At 30.4% G+C, this 13,592-nt stretch overlaps 2 long non-coding RNA genes across 4 annotated transcripts; one reads left to right on the top strand and one right to left on the bottom strand.

Annotated features, from left to right (window-relative positions):
- Positions 1-219: 219 nt before the first annotated feature.
- Positions 220-1,641, bottom strand: LOC145162354 (uncharacterized). The gene is made up of 2 exons (XR_013739050.1): positions 1,417-1,641; positions 220-1,337 (listed from the first exon to the last, which is right to left on the bottom strand). It is a non-coding gene; the product is annotated as an uncharacterized LOC145162354 (long non-coding RNA).
- Positions 1,642-5,536: 3,895 nt separating this feature from the next.
- LOC145165822 (uncharacterized) lies at positions 5,537-8,391 on the top strand. 3 transcript variants are annotated; one of them, XR_013740197.1, is made up of 7 exons: positions 5,537-5,773; positions 5,874-6,297; positions 6,465-6,555; positions 6,987-7,234; positions 7,325-7,494; positions 7,592-7,634; positions 8,193-8,391. It is a non-coding gene; the product is annotated as an uncharacterized LOC145165822 (long non-coding RNA). The 3 variants fall into 3 exon arrangements; XR_013740198.1 differs by lacking the exon at positions 7,592-7,634 and having other exon boundaries at positions 7,063-7,234; XR_013740196.1 differs by lacking the exon at positions 7,592-7,634.
- The last annotated feature ends 5,201 nt before the right edge of the window (positions 8,392-13,592 follow it).

The raw sequence follows: 13,592 nt of genomic DNA, 5'->3' as shown, positions 1-13,592 counted from the left end.
TTTATTGTGTTATTCTCTTGTTTCTATATGGTAATATAAGTTGCATTTGAAAATAAATGTTCATAATATTAGAACGTATGCAAAAATGGTGCTGGTACATCAAAAAATTTGGAAGTATTAGTTGGTTTTTGGTTCTTTTTTGTTGCGATCCAGTTAGGGCCATCTGCAGCAACAGAGAAAAACATGGTTGTTTAGTAAACTCTTTAATCAAAATTGTGAAAAAATAAAACATGATTGTTAACATCCTGCCAATATTGTAAAGTCAGATCAAGAACAATTCACTGAATTCAGATTCCAGAAAGATACACAAAAAGATATGTTTCCATGAAGCTGCTCAAGAAATTGAGCAACCATAGACATTGTACTTTCAGCCTCATCCGTTTTGGTGCTTCCATTTAATGTCCTGTTATGTTATCATAGTGTATCTATCAGTCAACATTTAACATTAACATACCAAAATGAACATGTTACTACTGATGGATTTGAAAAGAAACTCAAGTTATTAAAAAAAATTGAAGAGAGAATAGCTGCTGCTCATTGCAGAATAATTTTTAAGGTGCTTCATGAATATAATGTTTTCTTTTTGTCAAACTATGTGATTGCATTGTTAATCAAACTGAGAAACCTATTTCCAGGTGGATCATGGAAGGGATATTTTGACATTTTAACTAATACTTCACTTGAAAGTACCCCTTGAAGCCTCCTACATCTTTCAAATATCAATTTTCTTACATCTCATCCAACAGCCGAAATTTTGAATCAAGTACTCAAAATCCAAGGCATGAAATTTAAAATCAATGTCGACGTCAACACCACAGAATTTTATGACAGGTCGATGGTAGGCTCTAGTTATGAATATTTAAAGAATATAAATAGCTACTTAATAATTTGGGCATATCATCGAACACTGTACATGCATTATGAAATAATCATTACTTACAACAAAAATAGATGCTCTTACCTTATCAGCAACAAAGTTTTTCAATGGACCCTCAGATAAGTGAGGGATATATGTATAGGCAGCCCAATTTTTTTAAAAAGAAAAACATTTGCAGGAGATTGTGGCAAGAAATCAAACACAAATTGAAATCAGAACATGATTGAGGCACAAGTGTCGGAGTCGTTGACGGAGGCTGGTTTGGACCTGCTTATATTCCGACATCTGGAAGTTGATTACAGGCGATAAGAGCAAAAAGGTGCTGGAAGAAGACATACCTGGATGTGGCGGAAGGGAAAGGGGTCCGGTGGCGGTGGCGGTGATAGCAATAGACGATGGTGATATGCAACATAAATGAAGGCAGGAGGAGAAGGGTGATAATGTTGATGTACGTTTCAACCTGAGTAAATGAAACATAGAGTAAATGAAATCGAAACAGAAAAATGAGAACGCGAGGTGAGGGGCGAGGAAGCTTATACCTTCCGGTACTGGTATTTGAAGTTTTGAACCGGAAAGTCAGCCGACCCAAAATTGCAAGCCAAGCACCCACCCTAAAAACCCTACTATCCATTGACCATCGTTTCCCCTAAACCCGATGACGACTCAAAAGAAGAGGAAAGATGAAGCAGAGTGGTCGACAAAGCAAAAAACCTTGAGGAAGAAAACAATAATGGCGAGATAGATAGAGAGTGTTCTGGAAGGATGGCCGGTGATGTTTGTTGAGTATAGCTGGGGGCTTGGTAAAGCTGTGGAGAACAAGCGGTGACCATGGTTGAGTTAAAGTAATCCGATAAACAGTACCTCCGGTTAGTTACTGTTCATATAAGGGATGTTGTGATTTTATTATATATATATATATATATATATATATATATATATATATATATATATATATATATATATAGGGAAAAGTGAATATACATTACAACCCCACCTAAGCTTAGGTACTAAACCTCATGAAAATACGTTGTTTTACTATATAAAGATTGCGGTTAAGGGATTCACGATTAACAATTAGAGATGTAGATTGAAGATCGATGCAATAGTTTTAATAAGGAAGTAACAATATTGATTATCTTAGATCTTCGTGACAGTGGAAAAAAGTAATGTTCACTGGGATGAAATAATAAACAATAATGGAGGAAACAAAATAGGAATGGTAAAATGATAATGGAAGAAAGAAATGTTATCGATGATGATATATTGACAAAGTGAAAACCAAATCGGGTATATTTACCAAGTTAAAACAACATATTTTATAGGTTTAGTACCTAAGCTTAGGTGAGGCTGTAATGTATATCCCTATCCCCATATATATATATATATATATATATATATATATATATATATATATATATATATATATATATATATATATATATATAGAGAGAGAGAGAGAGAGAGAGAGAGAGTTAGGTTCATATATAGATGGACATATATTGTATGGACGTAGGGACCAATAAGAATAAAAGAAAAAACAAATCATTAATAAATAATATAAGGGTATAATAGTAATATTAACTACATCTAATTATGGTAAATAATTAAAAATTTTATTATCTCTTTAAATAAGGGAAATCATTTTTAAAACCTAAAATACCACCGACCCCTCACCATGTTAATCAACATCGACAACCCTCAACATCATCTGGATTGCCATCAATCCCCATCACCACGTTTTTTTAAAAACCTTCTATCTTATTTTGGATGAAATCTTATACATAGTAAGAGAGAAGGAGAAAAAATGGGTCGGCTGTTTGTACCCACTGATGATCAATGCCATGGAAACATAAAATTAAGGTAACATGTTTTTCATTGTTTCTTGACTTTCTTGATTTCTTTCGAGGTGCTTGAAACGATTATGCCTGATATGGCACATATATATGGTGCTTCATGTTTGGTTTAAGGTTCTTAATTTACAAATATAAATATGTGTTTTTCAAAAATGAATTAATTGATTTTAATGGGTTGATGAAATTGTTAGTGAGATTGTTTTGTGTTGTTTATTGGAAAATAGTTGGGATTGTGGAAAGTGTGCTTTAGCAGGAAAAAAAAACAAGAGTGAAAGCATTTATCTCTATGTTGTCTGCATCTTTTCTTTCTTTCTTCTTTTCTTCATTTCATTCTATATTAGGATATTAGGGTACTTGTATTTTCATAGCTAATAATACAGTTGTTTTTTTAAATACAATTCACATATATATTTTGTCCTATATAATTGAGAGCAACTTGACGTCATTTTGGTTGTTATTTTATTGTATGTTGTTTATTTAATACATGAAATATAATTAAAACAATAACAAATTATATCAACCTAATGTGCATAAATGTTTTCTATCTTTGCAGGCCATCGGTTAATTGGTGTTTTGATAATCAAAGCATATTATTTTGTGTTTTGATTGTTATTTAATTTTACATGTGGTGTTTTGCTTTTATTGATACTTGATTGTTGTTTTATCCGAATACAATTGGTTGATCATCTTTCTTTTTCTCGAAAATGCAAATCAAGTGGATTATGTCAGAATTATTTACATTCTGCAAAGATCAAGTGCATCCTGGAAACTGATGCTTGAAGAATAGACCACATAATAGAAAGTGATTCTTGTCAACGATATTCTTTCAGAATGTATTAACGTTTTTTTTAGGCTTCAATGTTTTTTTTTCAATTTTTAATTCTAGCTTTTATTATTTAAAAATAAATGTCATTTTTAACCATTATTAGTTGTATTCTTTCAAAATGAATGTAATTCTTGTTTATAATCGTATTCTTTAAAAATGAATGTAAATTTTAATAATTAGTTGTGGTATTCTTAATCATTATTACTCGGTACAAGGTGTTAATCTTGATAATATATGTTTAGTATTACATTTTCCGAATAATGGAATTTATTTAAAAAAAGATTTCACATTTATAAGCATATTCTGTTAGAATGAACGTCTTACTCATAAACTTATTCTCTAAGAATACCTAAAATAAGAGAATCATTATCATATAAAATCATATTTTTAAAATTAAGATAATCAGTTATCCCTAAAATCTACAATTTTTCCTTTTTTAATACTAGCACAATTGACTAAAATACCCTTTAAATAAAAAGGGTAAATAGCATAAAAAACACTCCGTTTACGCCAAAATTCTAATTTGACACCGTGTTTTTTTTTTGTCTCAAATTTGACACTGTGTTTTCCAATTTGTTACAATTCTGACAACTTGACCGGTTAACCAGGTTACATGCTGACGTGGCATGATGACGTGTCAGTTTTGATGATGTGGCATGCTGACATGATATGCTGACGTGTCAAAATTGAATTTTTTTTCCACAAAAAACACTAAGTTTTCATTTTTTTCGATTTTGACACTAAGTTTAATTTTTTCTTTCAGTTTTGACACTATGTTTTTTTGTTCTAAATCGAACATCATTTATCAATTTTTGTTCAATTTTGACCATTTTCCATTTCAATTAAAAACCATAGTATTGTATAAATACAAGTTTTTTTTTTTTTTTTTTTTTTTTTTTTTTTTTTTTTTACATTCAAACCATAATTTTATGTATAAATATGTATTAGTTATATAAAAACCGTATTTTATATTAAATACGCAACTTTAAAATGAGTTCGGAGGTTTGGAGGCGTGTAGTCGATTAAAACTCGGATGTCAAGTTTGCAACCCCTGAAATTTTCACATCTTATTAGAAGCTTATGGTTAGTTTGATTCTCATGATATAACTAATGCATATTTATACATTATACTTTGAATGTAAAAACAAAAAAAAAAAAAAAAAAAAAGAAACACCTTGTATTTAAATAAAAATGTGGTTTTTAAACAAAAAAAATATATTTATATGGTTTAAAATGTAATAAAAAAATATATTTATACGGTTTCAAATGGAAAATGGTCAAAATTGAACAAAATTGGAAAAAATGATGTTCGATTTGGAACAAAAAAACATAGTGTCAAAATTGAAAGAAAAAATTAAACTTAATGTCAAAATCGAAAAAAATGAAAACTTAGTGTTTTTTGTGGAAAAAAAATTCAACTTTGACACGTCAACATGTCACATCATCAAAATTGACACGTCATCATGCCACGTCAGCATGTAACCTGGTTAACCGGTCAAGTGGTCAGAATTGTAACAAATTGGAAAACACAGTGTCAAATTTGAGACAAAAAAACACGGTATCAAATTAGAATTTTGGTGTAAACGAAGTGTTTTTCTATGCTATTTACCCAAATAAAAATTATGTTATTATATGGTGCATGCTACTCCATTGTAATATCATAGACCCTCAAATCAAAGCTATTTATTATTTTCATCTATTGGTCTATAATTATTCTTACGACCACACAATAGATGTCATCCACATTATAACCCAGCCTTATATATATATATATATATATATATATATATATATATATATATATATATATATATATATATATATATAGGGAGGATCATTTGAGAACTCATAGTTTCCCGAGAACCCGAGAACTAAACAAGAATCGTTAGATTAAAATAATAAAAGGCTAAGATGCATTGTGGCAGTTTTGTAAATACTTGGTAAAAAGAAGACACGGGGCATCTAATTAAAATGAACGAGGGGAATTTCAAGGATAACATCAACCTACCCTCCCCCCTCTCTCTCTCTCCCTTCGTCCCGCATCTCTCTCCAGATCGATTGTAGAAATCGATTTGTAACAAATGCTACAACCATCGGTAGTTTATCTGTTGCCACCGATTACACCTACAATCGTTTACGGCGTTAATGAAATCGATTTCTACAATCAGCGGATCTTCATCACTTTCCTCCAGCCTTCATGTTTCATCTAAGCAATCGGTAGAATCATTTTCTTCATATCATCTTCTTCAGTTCTGCGTGCTTAATTATTGAATTTAATTGGATCTGAGTTGACAAGTTTTTGCTTCTTGTGTAACAGTTATTTGCTGATACTCGATCGAACAAACTGGAGGACGAAGATCCTCACCTCACTTTTGGTCCCCTTACATCTTCTTGACTATTCCTGACTGGCTCTTCGGAATTTTGCAGTAAGTATCGATCCGATAATCTTGTTTACACATTCTCTCTCTCTCTCTCTCTCTCTCTCTCTCATACACACACATCTTCATCGTTCCCGCCTTTGATTGCCATCGCCTCGCCTCCGGATGGTGATTCGCTCCTTCGCCTTCATCGTCGTTTCCTTCCTTCGACATTGTGGTTCTTCCATGACATATCCTTACCACCTACAAATTCTGATACTAATTCGGATACTGGTGGTTGATCGGTGATGTTCAATCAATCTCGGCGAAACTTTCTTTCATTCTCCCTCCGGCCGCTACTGTGTCTACTAATCGATTTCATAGGTACGTAATTCTGTATATAATATTGTCGAAATACACTTCAAAATTTATCAAAAATTCAGAATCGTGACTATAGTTTACCTTGAAAATTCAAATTCATCGATTAGGTAAATCAAAATAAAAAAAAAAGTCCATATTGTCTAACCTGTTTTGTTCTCTTCTTCTTGCAGCTACATCTGAGGTTCACTTCACTTTATCTCAATTGAACCGATCCGGCTAGATTGTCGAAGAAGTGTACATCGGCTAGTCTTCTCGATGGAGGTGAGCCAAAACCCTAACCCGATCCACAATTTCTTTCTGAATTATGTATTTGGCATTGATATAATGTATTTAGGCATGTTCTGGATGTTTTGAATCATTATGTAACATAATTCTCAACTTCCTCACCAGTTATGTTGAAATAGTATCAAATTAGAGTTGTTCAGCATCAACTGTTATTGGCTTGTTGCTGTAAAAATAGTTTCTCATATAGTTCATGAAGTGGAATGATAATTAGCATATTAACCATTTAGAATTTGGATACATAGGATTTTTTTATGAAATTTATGTATACTCATAGTTCAAATGTCTGATCAAGGATCGTACTCATTATCATATTGCTAACCTAGGTTTCACGATATGATTGAAAACAGAATTTGGTGGTTGACTAGTCCATTTCCATTTTGACAGAAATTTTCTTTTTCTGAATACAGAATCCATTTCACTTAGCTATGGGGATCGAATTGCTCTGGTATTATATATTTTATTTTGTGTGTTTGTCTTCTTCAGTCACAAAAAAGAAACACAAATTCCCATTTAATCCATTTGTCAAGAAATATGAACTTGGCTATTAGAGATGTCAGCTGGTATGCAAATGATAAGCAAGGAAGCAAGTCAAGGCCTGACTCTTGAGCTACAATATACATAGGAGGGGGAGTATATTCACTGTCCGCTCTTCTAGGTAGCAATCAATTAAACATTTTTTCTCGTTCTGTATGTAATTATAACAAAATTTTACTTAACCTGACAATATTATATTCTTATGTTTCAGGGAGCAAGAACAAGAACAAGAACAGTGGGCTCAATGTGATAATTGTTCAAAATTATTTTATCCAACTATCAAGCACTTGTTAATAATATAAAAAATATATGTGTAATGGGTTAAGTGTGAAAAAGATTGACAAGAAGTTGGAAAGAAGTCTCCTCCATTCATATCGAAAGGTACCAACCTACCTTTTTATGGTTGATTAAAAAATGAACCATTACTTATATTAAGTAAAGCTCACTTATTTGACTTTAATGTTAATAATCTTTTCAGGATTTGTCAAGTCTAGTTTCTGGTGAAACTAAAATATTGAAAAGTAATGCTAACATCCATAGGCAATAATCAATTACAAATAATATGCGATTTGTGTGAATTGATAAAATATTTTAGTAATTACATATGATTCATATGTAATTTACATATGAATTAAATGTGATTCACATGTAAATCACATATAAATTACATGTGATTCACATATGAATTACATGTGATTCACATGTAAATCACATGTGATTCACATGTAAATCACATGTAATTCATATATACATGTAATTCATATATGAATTACATGTGATTCACATGAAACTCACATATGAATTACATGTGATTCACATGTAGATCACATATGAATTACATGTAATTCACATATGAATTACATGTAATTCACATATGAATTACATGTGATTCACATATGAATTATATGAATTACATGTGATTCACATGTAATTCATATGTAATTCACATATGAATTACATGTGATTCACATGTAAATCACATGTAGTTCACATATGAATTACATGTGATTCACATGTAAATCACATATGTATTTTTGTGAGTGTTTTTGCATCAATTATTTTTTTTAATTTTCTTGTAGATTTGGAGGAAATTGTGGTGAATATTGAAGAGGTGAAAATGATAAATTGAAGAAAATAATGAAATATTGACACGAAGACATAAAACGCCTTGAAATTTGTAGCATTTTTTATTTTTTATATTTTATTTTGTATCAAATAAAATAATTGTACTATTATGTTTTTAGATTAATTAATAAAAATGAGATTTTTTGTGATTTACTTACGAATATTATAGTATAAGAAATATACATATATGCATTTGAAAAAATATGCATATATGCACCTAAAAATTTACTTTTTTTTAAAAAAAAATGCAGTTTTTTTTGTAAAATTGCAGTTTTTTTTTTTAAATACAGTTTTTTTTGAAAAAAAATGTAACTTTCTTTAAAAAACTTGCAGTTTTTTTGAAAAAATTGTAGTTTTTTTAAAAAAAATGCAGTTTTTTTTTAAATTGCAGTTTTTTAAAAAAATATTTTTTTTTCAATTTTTTTTTTCAAAAAATCATGTTTTCTATAAAAATTAAAAAATCTGCATTTTTTTTAAAAAACGAAAAATACTACATTTATAAAAAAAATTGAAATTTTGATTTATGATGTAAATTTTTAGACATTTATATTAATATAAAAAAATTAAACATTAAATGAGATTGGTAAGATGACGATCATGTCCTTAATGAATTACTTTTGATCCAACGCTCCACTTTTAGTTATCGAGTCTCGGAAAAATATGAGTTCTCAACCGATCTCAACCATATATATATATATATATATATATATATATATATATATATATATATATATATATATATATATATATATATATATATAGTTTAGTTATTTGCAAATAAAACTTATGTAGAAATTAATATCACAAATTGTTAAACGAATTTCACTTTTAAAATTACAAATTTATTAAGACATAAACGATATAATTTGCAAATGTACATGCATATCATACAATCTTAATAATCGTTTGTAAATGAAATTTAAGTTCGGCTAAAGTTCAACTAAAATTCAGTTGTTCAACTAATTTATCAAAAACATCCTACTTATTTGATATTTTATCATTGGGAAAATTACTTAGTAGACCATCAAAGTTTTAAATTCGTTTAAAAAGAACCATTCAAGTATTATATGTTCAAAAAACACCATTAAGCTAAATGGTTTTTCTCAAAAAAACACCAACAAAGTACATATTCTGTTCAAATAACATCATCTCTATGGTTTGGGGTAATTTACATTTTTAGTCCTGAATTTTTTTTTTCTTAACTCGGATAGTCCCTACAGTTTAAATTTGTTTTGACTTCGGACCATGATCAAGTTAAAAGACTAATATACCCTTATTACTTTCATTTAACATTATTTTTATTATTTATTAATTATTTATACGATTTATATCGTTATTTATTATAAATATATCAATTGTGTAAATAATTAACAAGTAATAAAAATAAATGTTAAATGAAAGTAATAAGGGTATATTAGTCTTTTAACTCGATAAGGGTCCAAAGGCAAAATAAATATAAACACTATGAATCATTCGAGTTAAAAAAAAAGTTAGGGACTAAACATGTAAGATACCCCAAACCATAAAGATGATATTTTTTTAACATAATATGTATTTCGTTGTTATTTTTTGAACATGTATCTTAGTTTGATAGTGTTTTTTGAAAATGTAATACTTAAATGATGTTTTTTGAACAAATTTAAAACTTCGATGGTCTCGTAAGTCATTTTCTCTTTATCATTAAATAATAAATATAGGTTTTAATCGTTTGGTGTTATCACTTTTCATTATAGGATTTCACGAGATCTCATTAAAAAAATTATTCGATTCAGATTACATATAATGATGGATGATTGACAAAATTGCAAAAATGGTCATCGTGGTTGGCAAAATAATGTGGTTTTGATCCAAAAAAAGTTTGATGGTGCATCACTGGTCCAATTTTGGATACATTGTGTTGTTTTGGTCCCTATGGTTGATATTTTTGTGTGGTTTTGGTCCACACCCAACCTAAAATGACGAATATGCCCCTAAAATTGTTTTTTATTTCGTTTTATGTATTTTCTTAAGGTTTCTTATTTTTTTAATTAAATAAACCAAAAAAACACATAAACGCCCCACCTAAGTCATCGTCCCCAGTCCACAACCCTCTCATTCTCTTGATCTTCCGTCTTCTTTAATGTCTTGCTAAACCTAACCTCCATCGACGGCCTTGCCTCCGGCGACGACAACAACCCACCTCCCACCGCCTAATCTGCCAATTTCTCACCCTACCTCCCACCGTCTTTCCCTTAAATCCAACATTATGTATTATATTATGGAGATCGGCTTCACCAGATCTTGCTAGTAATATGGTCGTCATCTTCCACCAATGAACTGCACCCCTTCATCGCCACTACCAGCACCGGAGAAGGGCGATGATGTCATAGCGGAGATCGGAGTTAGGGTTTGCACACATTTTTTCGGATCTTTTCGCCACAGTAGGAATGAGCGACAACAAAGTCTGAGAGGAATTCGATAATTGTGGTCGTCGTTTCATGCCTTCTCTGTCACCACCTGCATCACTTGCCTCGGTTTTCCTTTCTGTTTCCACCTCCGTCTGCCTGGATATTGTTGTAATAACGATTGTCATCCTCCATCAACAATTGGCAAAAAAAAAAGCTTGAAATCAACATATATAGACCTACAAATCCATGGACAAAACTCTTGGAATCGACACCCACACTGATTTAGGAAATATAGAAAACAGGGTTTGTAGTGATTCAGTTGGAATGGAGGCAGACACGGGTGTTGGTTGAGTAGGTGTTCTTCATTTTTCTTTTGCAAACCCTAGCTCCGATATGTAAACTTTGGCTCTGGCGGTGACCCTATTTAGCAAACCATAGCTCCGACGAAGAGCGGCACAAATACTACTTGTTGCTTGGTATCGTTGTTTAGATTCTATCATGGGAAGGAGGTAGTGGTGGAATTAATCTACAAGAATGGGAAGAGTTGGTAGAAGGGGTCGTATAGGAAGAGGGAGGGTGGCCCCTCTTTTATTTTTATTTAATTAAAAACAGTAAAATAACTACAAAATAATTAAAAAACAAATATAAGGGGCATAATGGTCTTTTCATATTGATAGGGACTAAAACCAATAAAAAGATCCAATTTTGGACCATTGGTGCACCACTAAAACTTTTTGGACCGAAACCACAGAATTTTGCCAACCACATAGACCATTTTTGCAATTTTATCAATTTTAATCAACCAAAAATCAAACAATTGCTAAAAGAAAACCAACATTGAACATGCATGCACATGACAAATCCGGATTTAAACTTGCTAAAATGGTTATGACTTTAAACATTAACTTTGGAATTTGTAACAAATGAACAAAAAATGCATCGATTGTTTTGGTGAAAAATGTTTCATCTTTTATGGAAACACTTTTTCAAGTCTTCATAGAAAAACTAATCAACATAAACCCCTTTTCGAAATATTCCAACACAATACACGTAGGACGAAGATCCGGTTCCCCAGGCGCATCACTTCTATTTGGGTATGGGCACTAGCCCTTGTAACAAGGGGGAACAAATATGGATGGTCTCATGGATCATTGTCTCGAGCTATTGTGCTTGTGCACCACCAACCCATGTCCCTGCAAACTCCATCTTTAGAATATTAATGATTAATATAAATATCAAATATGTTATTACTAATTTATGAATTAGATATAGAATGTTGTATGATCTTGTAATTTATGAAGCAAAAATATAGAATTGTAAGTATATCAAGAAGTTATGGGTACTTCGATGATATATATATATATATATATATATATATATATATATATATATATATATATATATATATATATATATATATATATATATATATATATATATATATATATATATATATATAGAGAGAGAGAGAGAGAGAGAGAGTTAGGTTCATATATGAACCCTAATTATTGTGTGAATGAATAACTAAATTTCAACCTTTGATTTCTCAAGGGTATGATCGACATTTTCTTTTTATTACCTAAACTAAAATAGTTGTATATATGGAAGGAAATTTGAACGTTTCAAATGATAAAATAACTACTAAATTACACCTTTTTTATCTGATTTCACCTACATGAAAACAATCATCTTTTCTTTTAGCCTTTCTACAATTCTTCGTTGATTCGACTATGTACTTCTCCTTTCTTTTTTCTGATTAACATCCACCCTTTCACCCATAGTTGCTTCCTGTTCTATAATGACTTTTACCATTGGTAATTGTTCATCAAATGATGATATAGCTTGGGGAAGTTGTTTTATTAAAACACCGCCTCTCAATGAAAACAAGTTAAAAATGAGTTTCAACGTACCTAAACCATTACAATTGGTTCATAATAATATACACTGAACCATTCTACTGACATTTTGTATTCTCATAAAATTTAATATACTTCCCTTTATTATTTCTTTCACAACATTCTTAAAGATTTCATTCATTATTTCTTTCATAATATTCTAAAAGAATTGTTTATTTCTTTTTACTACCCCACGACATTCTCAACGAAACATGTTCTTTGATAAATTCTATAAGGATGTATTGCAATTTATATAATCCATTCACAACAACAAACCGATGTCCTAACCGAACATTGAATACAAAAATTAACCTAACAACAAAAAACATTTTACTAAACCAACTGTTCTCTAATCTTAAATTATGTATGAAACTGTTACATCAAAAAACACTATACATTCCAACTGTAGTAGCACCAGTTCATCTGAACATCAAAGTAATTGCAATCAACCATTAATTCTAAGAGCATTACATGTACAAGAACAGAAAAATATTAATAGAACAGTTACTAATAAGATACAACACCAACAAACACAAAATCCCCTAAATATTGTAAAAAAAAAAAAAAACAAACTTCTCCAATACATTACATGTTCAAACCCAAAATTGTTTTAAACTTAAATTCATACCAAATTCTCCAAGAATAACGCTTCATTCTTATAGAATGAACCATATTAGACAAATTGCATTAGAATTCTGGAAGAATATCTCACAAACTTGTTTTTAACTAACCTCGCGTGTTCAAATCCAAACTTGTTTTGAACTAAATTACCTAAAAAAAGTTATCCTACATTACGTTTTCATTCTTACAGAATGAACACTATTTTTGCAAAATACCACTTCAATTCTTGAAGAATATATATCGCAAAACATAAAAAAACATTACCTAACAGCGGTGGATCGAAAAAATCATCGTCGTCGTCGATCCAAACAGTTGCAGATGTTTTTTTGAACTTCGTTTTGAAGTTCTCTCGTAATCTTGAGCTTGATCGGCTTCTCATTGTTCGCTTCTAGAATCAGTGGCCACTTCTTTGCTTTGAATGTAAATCCTATCACTCTTCTTATAGGTCTAT

Source organism: Lactuca virosa, chromosome 3 (assembly GCF_052849685.1).
Source record: "Lactuca virosa cultivar CGN04683 chromosome 3, Lactuca_virosa_CGN04683_v6, whole genome shotgun sequence".
Taxonomy (NCBI): Eukaryota; Viridiplantae; Streptophyta; class Magnoliopsida; order Asterales; family Asteraceae; genus Lactuca; species Lactuca virosa.
This window is presented reverse-complemented; position numbering and strand designations above follow the sequence as displayed.